The sequence below is a fragment of the Pseudorca crassidens genome, chromosome X, assembly GCF_039906515.1.
Source record: "Pseudorca crassidens isolate mPseCra1 chromosome X, mPseCra1.hap1, whole genome shotgun sequence".
Lineage (NCBI taxonomy): Eukaryota > Metazoa > Chordata > Mammalia > Artiodactyla > Delphinidae > Pseudorca > Pseudorca crassidens.
The window spans coordinates 15,528,975-15,543,316 of record NC_090317.1 but is presented as its reverse complement, the minus strand read 5'-3'; the positions used below and the strand labels follow the sequence as shown (position 1 = coordinate 15,543,316).

The window sequence follows — 14,342 nt, the reverse complement described above, 5'->3', positions numbered from 1 at the left end:
AAATTTAAATGATAGTATTTGGACATGTTAGATCATTAGATCAGATAAAATATATTAATAAATTAATTTTACCTGTTGTTTTTTTTTTACTTTTTAAAATGCAGCTACTAAAAAATTTGATACTGCATTTGTGGCTTGCATCATAGTATTTCTGTTGCACAGCATTGGTCTAGCCTCTGCCCACATAACTGCTCTTGGAAATATTCAGATTCAAGATTGTGTATTTTGATGGTATCTGTATAAATTTACTTCAGTTTTGTTTCATTCTGATTTTCATTTCATTTATTTTCGAGCAGTTTAGGTATCCAGTTCGCACAAACCAGATTCCCCGTCAGATTCCTCAACAGACTTTCATTAGAAAACCACTTTTTGGCCTCATCATCAGTGGCATTTTACCTTTTGGCTGTATTTTTATTCAACTCTTTTGCATTGTAAACAGTATTTGGTGAGTATTGTATCTTCATAATCTCAAAAATATTAAATGTTAATAAATCAATTTTTTATATGTCAAAGAGGTTAAATTCTGGTGTGGTAAAACTTTATTTGCTACCCTGTTTTATCCAGGAAATAGCAATCTGACCTGAGGGAATTTCCTAGGAAACTAAGACTTAATTCACAAAATTATAAAGCTACTTTTGGATGGAAATGTCTATAAAGATTTCCTTTTTGGAAATGAATAACCTCTTTTTTTTGCTTTGCGGTACGCGGGTCTCTCACTGTTGTGGCTTCTCCCGTTGCGGAGCGTAAGCTCTGGACGCGCAGGCTCAGCGGCCATGGCTCACGGGCCCAGCCGCTCCGCGGCACGTGCGATCTTCCCGGACCGGGGCACGAACCCGTGTCCCCTGCATCGGCAGGCGGAATCTCAATCACTGCGCCACCAGGGAAGCCCTTAATAACTTCTTTTTAAGCCTTTCCAGGTGACTTAGAAAAGTTGGTCTCAAACTGTACTTCTTTGAGATTTTGCAAGGGGTGGGATGGGGGTGTCCCTTGGAGGGAGATGCGTAAAGATGGGAAGGGGCAGCTCTGATTTGTATCTGTTTTCCATACTGGTCTTCCATGCAAGATTTCATTTAGAGCTTCTCTGCTAAAAATAATTTGGAGACCACTGATTTTGGGTCTTCATCTGTACTGAGCTATAAGTAATGGTTTTCTATCTTCCTTTCTGTCAACTGTTAGTTCTGATGTCAGATGCCTTTTCCTTATAACATTCCTCTTTTTATCTGCTACTTTTAATCTGTTGTAGTTTAAGAAGTCTAATAGCCAAGATAGTTAGAGATGCATGTGAAGTAGGAACAGGTACTCTCTGATTAAAGTGCCACAGCTTTAGTGCCCCTGCTTTGTGACAGCTATTTCAGTTGCTCCAAGTCCCTTTTTTTCTTACTTCCTGATTCTTGACAGCATTTTGGTTTCGGGAGTTGGCCAAGTGGGGTGTTACTGTGGAAGGATTTTTGGAGAGGGGGCAAAAGCACCATAAAATGAAATAAGGTAAGATAAAATAAAATAAATAAAATGCAGTCGCCAACTGTGTGTGTTTATAACACTTTTGTCCCAAAGGAATCTTCTGGACAAAACTTTGAAGTCCTTGGAAATTAGGCTTAATCACGTACATTAACTGCTCACCTTTTAAACAGCATTGTGTCAAAATTGTTCAAAAGATAAGCAATAAAATCTGTTACCTTGTCAGCAACTAAATATTTAACATGCTGCGAAATAGATTACAGTAACCAAATTTTCCAGATGTTTTTGAAGGAAAAGTAACTTTAAAGCGAAACTGAAAGATTCTTTAGATGAATTAATTAAGAAAAGTTTTTTTAACTTTTTACTTTATATTGGAGTATAGTTGATTAACCATGTTGTGATAGTTTCAGGTGTACAGCAAAGTGATTCAGTTATATGTATACATGTATCTATTCTTTTTCAAGTTCTTCTCCCATTTAGGTTGTTACAGAATATTGAGCAGAGTTTCCTGTGCTATGCAGTAGGCCCTTGCTGGTTATCCACCTTAAATACAGCAATGTGTACATGCCAATACCATATTCCCTAACTATCCCTTTCCCCCCACCCTTTCCCCCTGGTAACCATAAGTTCGTTCTCTAATAGATGAATTAATTTTTGTTTCAATGAGAAACAGCACGCTTGTTGTGTACAACTTTGTATGTATTTATTAACTCTAGAGGTGATTCTCTCCTACCTCCATCCTTCATCCTCACTCCCAGGTGTACATCTTACATGAGGTTTTAAAATGGGATATTGATCAGTTCACCAGTTTCTTCTTCTCTTCAGAAGGCTTTTAAAAATGTGTATTTCTTATCCCAATTTAGTCAGCTCGCTCTATAATAATGAAAGAAATTACTTCATTCCTTCGAAGTTTGACCTAAATGTAATCCACACATAGATGTTTTTAAAGATGCATGTTTGAAAGTATATTTAATAGAATTATGTGTGTCATGCTATAAAGACCTATTTGGGGAAGCTACCTGTCAACAGACCTCCAAAAGCAAAATGGCGTGTGTTTCTGTGGTTTTCTGTTGTATAATGTAGTCACTGGTATTTATGGCATTTACAACCTTCCATTTCTAAAGAGAAAGCATGTTTTTAAATGTGTATAGAGAAAATTGATGGGTCTCAAGTGAAAACTAAATTATAGGATCAGAGAAATATGGGTAAGTAGCAACACTGATTCTGACGAGAGAGGATATGACCAAACTCTGAAGCTGTGTAGGTAAAGGAATATATATATATATATATATATATATATATATATATATATATATATATACTCGATACTACATGGATACTACATGGATTTGATGATACTGCATGGATAGATGAAGGTTTGGAATGAAAAGCCCAAGGTGAGAAAATTGTGTGACAGTTTACTGTATAGAGTTGGACGGATCTTTTTGTGTGTATTGTTAAGTTAAAGATTATTTTAAAGCTGTCATTTTTCTTTTCAGGTCTCATCAGATGTACTTCATGTTTGGCTTCCTTTTCTTAGTCTTTATAATTCTCCTGATTATTTGTTCAGAAGCTACCGTTTTGCTGTGTTATTTTCATTTGTATACTGAGGTAAAGACATAGGAAACAAATGTATCTGAAGCTTTCTAAACTTGCATTACTGGAATTAGAGGTCTGTGTTGAGAAAGGAATTGAAATAAATGTTAACTGCATGGTTTCTATAACTTGGGATCACTTTTATATTGTGTTTTTCTAATGACACATTTTAATTTTAATGCATCTATCAAGTTAATGCTACTTTGATGGAAAATTTTCAACAGAAAGCAATTTCTCTCTGGCTAGTTACTATAATTGCTGCGTAATATTCAGTTAACATAGAAAAATATAGGGAACTGATTTGATAGTTTAGACATATAAAAGATCTGGTTCGATGATGTTTTCTTTTTAACAATTAAAATTTTCTTGCAGCTTAGGCCAGGATTGCATTTTATGGGTTTGAGATTGCTGCTAAAGGCCCTTTCTCTTTCATTTCATTGCCTTTTGGTTACCATGGGCATAAATAATTCTTTTTACCCCATGCCATCCCCAATTTTTTCCTGATGTCATTTTGGATAACTAAGCTGGTGGTGAACATGTTTTCTTTTTTTTTTTAAGTTAATTAATTAATTTATTTATTTTTGGCTGTGTTGGGTCTTCGTTGCTGTGCACGGCCTTTCTCTAGTTGCGGCGAGTGGAGGCTACTCTTTGTTGTGATGTGCGGGCTTCTCATGGCGGTGGCTTCTCGTTGCAGAGCACGGGCCCTAGGTACGCGGGCTTCAGTAGTTGTGGCACGTGGGCTCAGTAGTTGTGGTTCACGGTTTCTAGAGCACAGGCTCAGTAGTTGTGGCTTGCTGGCTCTAGAGCACGGGCTCAGTAGTTGTGGCGCACAGGCTTAGTTGCTCCGTGGCATGTGGGATCTTCCTGGAACAGGACTCGAACCCATGTCCCCTGCATTGGCAGGTGGATTCTTAACCCCTGTGCCACCAGGGAAGTCCCTGAACATGTTTTCTTAAATCCCCTAAATCCCTCTTATTTTGGTAGTTTAATGTGACGCTCTAAAGGTGACAAGAGAGTTTAGGGAATGATTATTATATACATGATGTCTTAGAGCATTTTTTTCTTGAGCTATAAGAATAAAGGTAAAAAATATATAATTATGTATATATTATACTTAGCTACTCATTCATTCTGTGGTACATTTTGTCATAGAAAATCTGCAACAGTCATTAATGAAACATACATTGATAGGCATATAATGTGTATATTTTTATTCCTTAGAAAATGTTTTGGGGGCCCCCAAGACCACCCACATGTTTGGTGACTCACTAGAAGGACTCATGGGACTCAGGGTATAGATGTCTTCTTGGCTAGGGTTTGTTACAGCAAAAGGATACACAACAGGATCAGCAAGGGGAAAAGACACAGGTGGAACCTGGAAAAAAATCCATGTGCAGTCTTCCTATGCTTTCTCTCTCTCATGAGAGGACACACCAAGCATGCTCCTTTCTCCAGCAGTAAAAAAATGCAGGAATATATGTGCAACATGTCTGCCCAGGGAAGCCCATTAGAGACTCAGCATCCAAGGTTTTTATTGGGAGCTAGTCACATAGGCACCCTCTGCCTAGCAACTCCCAAAATTCCAGACTCTGAAAAGGAAAGCAAGTGTTCACCATAAATCACATTGTTTGTACACTCTAGGTACACTCTAGATAGAGCAAACCAGTCTCATCAGTCAGGGAATGATTAAATGCCAAATTCCCAGATATAAGCCAAGAGTCAACCTTGTAAGCAGACCCTTCCAAAGATAGCAACCTCAGACCTGCTATGTTAACTCTTTTCTGCACACTTTATCCCCTTGGCCCTTGACCACAGTGCCTTTATGGTAAAATTACTATCAGGAAGGGCCCATGGGACAGGATGAGACTAACCTGATTATTGACCTCAGTCATGCCTCCATGGGTCCTGAATTTAGCCAGTTAAAACAAATCCTATTAACCATAAAGTCTGTCTTAGAGAAACAAACAGACTTATAGAAAAAGAGATCAGGTTTGTGTTGACCAGAGCCAGGGGTTGGGGGGAGGGAGAATTGGATGAAGGTGGTCAAAAGGTACAAACTTGCAGTTATCAGATAAATAAGTACTAGGGATGTAATGTACAACATGATAAATACAATTAACACTGTTGTATGTTATATATGAAAGTTGTTGAGACAGTAAATCCTAAATTCTCATCACAAGGAAAACATTTTTTTCTGTTTCTTTAATTTTGTATCTGTATGAGATGATGGGTGCTCACTAAATTTACTGTGAAAATCATTTCATGATGTATGTAAGTCAAATCATTATGCTGTATAACTTAAACTTAGATAGTGTTGTATGTCAGTTATATCTCAATAAAAATCCCAATAAAACTGAAATGGTAAAAAAAGGTCTATCTTAAATTTCTATACTCACCTTTTTTTACCTGGCCTGAGGCATCAATTCAGGCCCAGCACAACTCTGGCCAGTAAATTGAAGCTGACCTGAAAGCCTTCCAGGGCCGAGGCAGCATCTGCAGAGAAAGGATGCACACATTAGAAGTACAGTCCCCGAGGGCACACATTGTCCCCCTGGAAACCAAGAGTTTATCATTGTTAGGGCTCCCCAAGCAGGATGTACATTAGTCAGACAGTACATATTATATTAAATTTCTTATAAAACTTCCCCCTTTATTTCTTTTAATCCATAATCCTACAGAGCCTATTTTATGTTTCTTGTTATTACAATAATTGCTAACCCATGGATAGTTAGAATTTCATCTAAAAATTTGTTTTTTCTACCTCTTTTTGCAGGATTATCATTGGTGGTGGAGAGCCTTTTTTACCAGCAGTTTTACAGCTGTTTACCTTCTTTTGTATGCAGTTTATTACTTCTTTACCAAACTTCAAATCACGGGCATTGCAAACACCATTTTGTACTTTGGGTACACGATGATCATGGTCTTGATTTTCTTCCTTTTCACAGGTAAGCACAGAATTACTTTGTGTATTTCAGATTCTCTAAAAAGACTTGGCGATAGCCATAATATAATAAGCATCAATTAACAATTAATGGAAGGAAGAGGGATCAAAGTCATCATGTTCATTTTTATGCTTTGGAGATAAAAGATTGCAAAGCCCGGGGAGCTGGAGGGACCTTATGTACTTAGCTGTAAGACTGTCTCTTGTGAATGTTTTTAAACAGTAGGGATGTGTTCCAAAGCACAGTAAGGGTTATGTGTAATCACCTTTGACTAGCTCCCAAGCATAAAAAATTAACCGACTTGAATAACTTTTAAATGAGTAAAATTAGATTAAGTCAATATAAGCAATTATAGGTGAGGAACAAGATGTATACTTCTCAGGATTACTCATTTGGGATTGTTATTTGGGTTCCGCTGTGATGGAAACTTTTGTTTAAATTAATAGTTGAAGCAGGTGAAACAATGGCATGATTTCTAAGATGATCCAGTTGGAGAAATAATGAAGATGGAGAGCTGTACTCCCTTTCTAACCCAAGGGAAGCAGCGGTCCACCTCTACCTGCCTCACTTTTAAGTTCTGGTTTTAGCTCAAGTCATACCACTTTTGTAGATAAGTTTGGAACATTTCAAATATTTTTCTCCGATTTTAACTCTCAGCCTCAACAAATATGGAAAAATTAACAATGGAAGTTTGTCAGAAATCAAAGCCTTAAGACACATGTAGACATTATCTGAGAAACTGGGCATCTTGGTTGGTGGCTTCTTTCTGTGCTTTTCGTATACTGCTGTTCTCAACTCCTCAGTAAAGAGAAGACTGGACAGACCTTCTCTCATCTCTCAGCCACCAGAAGTTCTATTTAGGGACCTCCCTGGCGGTCCAGTTGTTGGGACTCCGCTCTTCCACTTCCATTGCACGGGGCCCGGGTTTGATCCCTGGTTGGGGAACTAAAAAAGTTCTATTTAAAACCGAAGGCTTGAGAGTGTCTCACCATTCTAGTCTACCAGCCTCCTCATGTTTGTTTTTGAGGTTTTTAAGCTTTTTACTGAAATATGCCTGCAGAAAAGTGCACACATCATAAGTGTAGAGCAGTGAGCACAATCTGTAACTGACACCCACGTTAATAAACAGTACGTGATCTGCACGCCCAAAGCCACTGTCGGGCCTCTTTCCATTCACCTTTCCCCAAAAGCAACCACTATCCTGACTTTTAACAGCATCGGTTAATTTGGCCTGTTTTTGATCTGTAGGTAAATGGAATCATACGAGATCTACTATTTTAAGTCTGGCTTCACTGGGGTCTGGTTTCTTTTTCTCAAGATTGTTTGTGAATTTCATCCGTATCGCTGTGCGTACGTGTTGTCTCTGCCCCTCGCGTGTTCTGTTTTGGGTTTCTCCCCTTGTGAGTTACTGGCTTTTCTATTTGTGTAATGTGCAGTTAGATGGATTATGTTTTCTTTTCTTCATTACCTAACACTTTGACTCAGGCTGCCTTTTTCTGGGAGTCTTATATTACAACAGCTTCTTTCAGAAGTTAGATGTCATCCTAAATGGTCACATTGCTGACAAAAATCTGTGCCCTTTGGTTGGCTCCACCACTTGAATTGCTTCTGTCACTAATATGTGACTCTCCAAGGCTCTCAGTGGTCTCTTGCCAAATCTAAGGCCTTTCCCTGGTCTTCATCCTCCTTGGCTTCTTAGCTAAACACTACTCAACACCTATTCTGTGAAATTCTCCCAGCATGATTGGCATTCTTCTTCTTGTACCACGCTGTGAATTCTTTTGTTTTCCTCCCTCTTCCTGTCACCTAACTCTAGCGTTTATCAAGGGTTCAGCTTTCAGCATTTCAGTCCTTTCTTTCTACACTCTCCCTTTTAGAGCTTATTTAGTCCCAGGGCTTCACTTATCTCCTCAGTGCTGACAGCTCCCAAATCTGTAACTCTAGTCATAACCTCTCTCCAATTATATTCTGAACATTTGCATGTCGCATTGGTACTGCCAACTCGACATGCCCCAGAAAGTGAATGTAGCACTTCCTTTCCCCCCAACTGACTCATCTTAATTTCTCTCTTCCTTTGACCATCATGTCTAATCTCTCATCTCCTTGGCTTATTTTGCAGGAATTCTTAACATAGCCCTTCCATGCTTTATAATTAATTACAACTCCCCTATTTATTCTTCTTCAGAAGCTTCTTATTCTGTTTTACACTGCACTAGACCCTGCACTAGGTGCTGGGGACGTAGTGGTGAAGAAGACAGGTAAGGTCCCCTGCTTTTGTGGATCTTATATTTTAATGGATGGGGGACAAAGAAGGAATTATGGGTTTGATGAGCTTTGTGAAAGAAATGATATTGAAGAAGAGGTGGAAAATCAAGTGTTTCAAACAGAGGTGACAGCATGTTCAAAAGTCCTAAAGTGAGAAGGAGTATGACATCTTCAAAGAACACAGAGAAGTTCAAGATGGCAAGAGAAGGAAGGTGGCACTAGGTGGCAATAGTGATTAGAGACATAAGGAGCTAGCAGATCTTACCAGGGTCTTAAAAACTCTACTGTACTAGGGAATTTAGATTTTATTGTAGGAATGATGGGAAGTTGAGGGGGTTTAAATAGGGAACTAATGTAATAATATCACTCTTCTTATTTGAAGGCCTTAATACTGCCATACTTCTCTATCAAGGTCTAAACTTACCTTGGTGTTTGGGCTCCTGTTCTGCCTACTCAGCGTATTTTCTAAACCTCTTAAACTGAACCATTTACTGAGTTTAGGCGTGTCTCCTCCTGACCTTTTTTTTTAATATATATTTTAAAAATTTATTTATTTATTTTTGGCTGCATTGGGTCTTCGTTGCTGCGCACGGGCTTTCCCTAGTTGCAGCGAGCGGGGGCTACTCTTCGTTGTGGCACGCGGGCTTCTCATTGCAGTGGCATCTCTTGTTGCAGAGCACAGGCTCTAGGTGCACGGGCTTCAGTAGTTGTGGCTCGCGGGCTCTAGAGCGCAGGCTCAGTAGTTGTGGCACATGGGCTTATTTGCTCCACGGCATGTGGGATCTTCCCGGACCAGGGCTTGAACCCGTGTCCCCTGCATTGGCAGGCAGATTCTTAACCACTGCGCCACCAGGGAAGCCCTCCTCCTGACTTTTTTAGCATGTCTCCCCACCTAACTTGGAATCTCCTTGAGAACAGGGACCACATCGTATGCCTATTTTATATCTTTCATAGTGCTAAGCACATGGTTCTTCTTGAATTACATAGAGCATGAAATAGAGGAGATACCATTATGGTATAATGTTTCCCTATCTATTTTATTTTATTTTAAATTAAAAAAATGTTTAGATTGAAGCATAACTGACATACAACATTGTATTCGTTTTTGGTGTACAACATAATGATTTGATATTTGTATATATTGCAAAATGATCACCACAGTAAGTCTAGTTAACATCTGTCATCATACACAGTTACAAAATTTTTGGAGTAGATGAGAACTTTTAAGGTTTATTCTCTTAGCAACTTTCAAACATGCAGTACAGTATTATTAATTATAGTCACTATGCTGTACATTACATCCCCATGACTTATTTATAACTGGAAGTTTGTACCTTTTGACCCCCTTCACCCATTTTGCCCACATCCTCTCCCCACCCTCCAGCCTCTGGAAACCATCAATTTGTTCTTTGTATCTATGAGCTTGGTTGGTTTTGTTATTTTTTACTAAGATCCCACATGTAAGTGAGAGCATGCGGTATTTGTTTTTCTCTGTCTGACTTATTTCACTTAGCATAATGCCCTCAAAGCCCATCCATGTTGTCACAAAAAGCAGGATTACATTCTTTTTTATGGCTGAATAATATTCCATTGTATACATATACCACATTTTCTTTATCCATTTATCCATCAGTGGACACTTAGGTTGTTTTCATATCTTGGCTCTTGTAAATAATGCTGCAGTGAACATGGGGTACATGTATCTTTTTGAGTTAGTGTTTTCATTTTCTTTGGATAAATACCCAAGACTGGAATTGCTGGATCTTACAGTAGTTCTATTTTTAATTTTTTGAGGAACCTCCATACCATTTTCTATAGTGGCTGCACCAATTTACATTCCCACCAACAGTGCACAGGGTCCCCTTTTCTCCACATCCTCGCCAACACTTTTTATTTCTTGTGTTTTTGATAATAGCCATTCTGACCGGTGTGAGGTGACACCTCACTGTGGGTTTGATTTGTATTTCTCTAATAACTAGTGATGTTGAGCATCTTTTCATGTACCTCTTGGCCTTCTGTATGTCTTCTTTGGAGAAACGTCTGTTCAGATCCTCTGCCCATTTTTTTGTAATAAAATGCTTACATCTATCGTAACAGCCCTAAAATCTTTCTGGAGGGTGTACATTTTTTTTCCTTTCCAGTTTTTCTGAGATTTTTATTGAGATATAGTTGACATACAGCACTGTATAAGTTTAAAGTGTACAGCATAATGATTTGACTTACATAGTCATGAAATGATGATCACAGTAAATTTAGTGACTATCCATCATCTCATATAGTTACAAAATTGAAGAAATAGAAAGAATTTTTTTTCTTCTGCTGAAATTTACTTTCAGCAACTTTCGTATATAACGTACAGCAGTGTTAATTATATTTATCATTGTACATTACAACACTAATGCTTATTTATCTGATAACTGAAAGTTTGTACCTTTTGACTGCCTTCATCCAATTCCTCTTCACCCACCCCTCACATCTGGTAACTACAAATCTGATCTCTTTTTCTATGAGTTTGTTTGTTTGTTTGTTGAAGTATAATTGACCTACAGCACGGTGTTAGTTCCTGGTACACAGCATAGTGATTTGATATTTCTATCCATTTCAAAATGATCACCATGATAAGTCTAGTTACCATCTGTCACCATACAAAGATTTGCATAATCATTGACTATATTCCCCACACTGTACATTTAATCCCATGACTTATTTATTTTGTAACTGGAATTTTGTATCTCTTAATCTCCCTCACCTATTTCACTCCTCCACCTACCCCTCCACCCCGGCAACCACCTGTTTGTTCTCTGTATCTATGTGTGTTTCTATTTTGTTACGTTTGTTCAATTGTTCCATTTTTTAGATTCCACATACAAGTGAAATCATACAGTATTTGTTTTTCTCTGTCTGACTTATTTCACTTAGCATAATACCTCTAGATCCATCCATGTTGTCCCAAATGGCCAAATGACAAGATTTAATGCTTTTTTTATGGCTGAATTATATATATAATATACATATATATATATATATATATATATATACACACACACACACAAACATATACCACATCTTATTTATCCATTCATCTATTGATGAGCACTTAGGTTGCTTCCATATCTTGGCTACTGTAAATGATGCTTCAGTGAACATAGGGGTTCATATATCTTGAATTAGTGTTTTTGTTTTCTTCGGATAAATACCCAGGAGTGGAATTGTTGGATCATGTGGTGGATCTATTTTCATTTTTTTCAGGAATCTCCATACTGATTTCTACAGTGGCTGCACCAATTTACATTCCCACCAACAGTGTATAAAGGTTCCCTTTTCTCCACACCCTCACCAACACTTGTTATTTGTTATCTTTTTGATGATAGCCATTCTGACATGTGTGAGGTGATATCTCATTGTGGTTTTGATTTGCATTTCCCTGATGATTAATGACATTGAACATCTTTTCATGTGCCTGTTGGCCTTCTGTATGTTTTGTCTTCTCTGGAAAAATGTCTGTTCAGATACTCTGCCCATTTAAAAAAATTTTTTTTATAATTTTTTTGTGATGTAGACCATTTTTTTAAAAAAGTCTTTGTTGAATTTGTTACAATATTGCTTTTGTTTTATGTTTTGGTTTGTTGGCTGCAAGGCATGTGGGATCCTAGCTCCCCGACCAGGAATTGAACCCTCACCCCCTGCATTGGTAGGCAAAGTCTTAACCACTGGACCGGCAGGGAAGTCCCACTCTACACATTTTTAATTGGATTTTTTTGGGGGGTTTATTGCTATTGAGTTGGATGAGTTTTTTTAAAAATAGATTTTGGATATTACCCCTTATCAGATATATGATATGCAAGTATTTTCTCCCGTTCAGTAGGCTGTCTTTTCATTTTTGTGGATGGTTTCCTTTTCTGTACAGAAACTTTTTAGTTTGATGTAGTCCCACTTGTTGATTTTTGCTTTTGTTGCCTTTGCTTTTGGTGTGAAGTCCAAAAAAATCATCACCAAGACTGATGTCAAGGAGCTTACCTCCTATATTTACTTTTAGGAGCTTTATGGTTTCGGGTCTTACATTCAGGTCTTTAATCTACTTTAAGTTAATTTTTGTGTCCAGTTTCATTCATTTGCGTGTGACTGTCCTGTTTTCCTAACACCATTTATGAAAAGACTATCCTTTCTCCATTGTATATTATTGGCTCCTTTGTCATAAATTAGTTGACCATATATGTGTGGGCTTATTTCTGGGCTTTCTGTTTTGTTCCATTGAGTTACGTTTTTTTTTTTTTTTTTTTTTTTTTCGGTACACAGGCCTCTCACTGCTGTGGCCTCTCCTGTTGCGGAGCACAGGCTCCAGATGTGCAGGCTCAGCGGCCATGGCTCACGGGCCTAGCTGCTCCACAGCATGTGGGATCCTCCTGGACTGGGGCACGAACCTGTGTCCCGTGCATCAGCAGGTGGACTCTCAACCACTGTGCCACCAGGGAAGCCCTATGTATTTGTTTTTATGCCAATACCATACGGTTTTGATGACTATAGCTTTGTGATATAGTTTGAAATGAAGGGATTGATACCTCCAGCTTTGTTCTTGTTTCTCAACATTGCTTTGGCTATTTGGGATCTTTTGTGGTTCCATACAAATTTTAGGATTGTTTGTTCTATTTCTGTGAAATTACCACTGGACTTTTATTTTATTATTATTATTTTTTGACCATGCTGTGCAGCATGTGGGATCTTAGTTCCCTGACCAGGATTCAAACCTGCGCCCCCTGCATTGGAAGCACAGAGTGTTAACCACTGGACCACCAGGGAAATCCACCACTGGACTTTTGATAGGGATTGCATTGAATCTGTAGATTCCTTTGGGTAGTGTAGACATTTTTACAATATTAATTCTTACAATCCATGAGCATGGAATATCTTTCCATTTATTTGTGTTTTCTTCAATCTTTCATTAACATCTTACAGTTTTAAGTGTAGAGGTCTTTCAGTTTCTCGGTTAAATTTATTCTTAGGTATTTCATTCTTTTTGATCAATTGTAAATGGGATTGTTTTCTTAATTTCTCTTTCTGATAGTTCATTGTTAGTGTATAGAAATGCAACAAATTTCTGTACGTTGATTTTGTATCCTGAAACTTCACTGAGTTCATTTATTAGTTCTAATAGTTCTTTGGTGGAGTCTTTAGAGTTTTCTATACATAATATCATGTCATCTGTAGATAGTGACAGTTTTACTTCCTCCTTTCTAAATTGGATACCTTTTATTCTTTTTCTTGCCTAATTGTTCTGCTTAGGACTTTCAATACTCTATTAAATAAAAGTGGTGAGTGTGGGCATCCTTGGCTTGTTCCTGATCTTAGAGGAAAAGCTTTTCACTTTTCACCTTTGAGTATGATGTTAGCTATGGGTTTGTCATACGTGGACTTTATTATGTTGAGATACGTATCCTCTGTACCCGTTATCATTATGTAATGCCCTTATTAGCTTATTACAGTCTTCTTTTTAAAATCTATTTTGTGTAAATTTAGCTACCCCAGCTTTCTTTTGGTTTCCATTTGCATGGAATATCTTTTTTTTTTTTTATTCCCTTCACTTTCAGTCTGTGTGTCCTTATGTCTGAAGTGAGTTTCTTATAGGCAGCATATAGATGGGTCTTGTTTTTTATCCATCCCAGCCACTGTATGTGTTTTGATTGGAGAATTTAGTCTATTTACATTTAATTATTGATAGGTATGTCCTTATTGCCATTTTGTTATTTGTTTCCTGGCTGTTTTTTAGTTCCTCTGTCCCTTTCTTCTTCTCTTGTCTCTTCCTCTGTGGTTTGATGACTTTCTTTAGTGGTATGCTTAGATTCCTTTCTCATTATCTTTTGTATATCTCTGTAGGTTTTTGCTTTGCGGCTACCATGAGGCCTATATATATTGGATTGGCCAAAAAGTTCGTTCGGTTTTTTCCATAAGATGGCTCTAGTAGCGCTTAGCTGTCTTTAACTTCATTCGAAACAGTTTTGTTAGACTGTATTGGGACAGCTGTCATATCAGCGTGCATTTAAAAAAAAAACTTATCAAAATTGCATTTTGGGGGACTTCCCTAGT

The 14,342-nt window shown here is 37.8% G+C and overlaps 1 pseudogene; it reads left to right on the top strand.

Moving 5' to 3' along the window:
• Positions 1–14,342, top strand: part of LOC137217195 (transmembrane 9 superfamily member 2-like) — a 102,393-nt pseudogene that overhangs the window by 71,134 nt on the left and 16,917 nt on the right.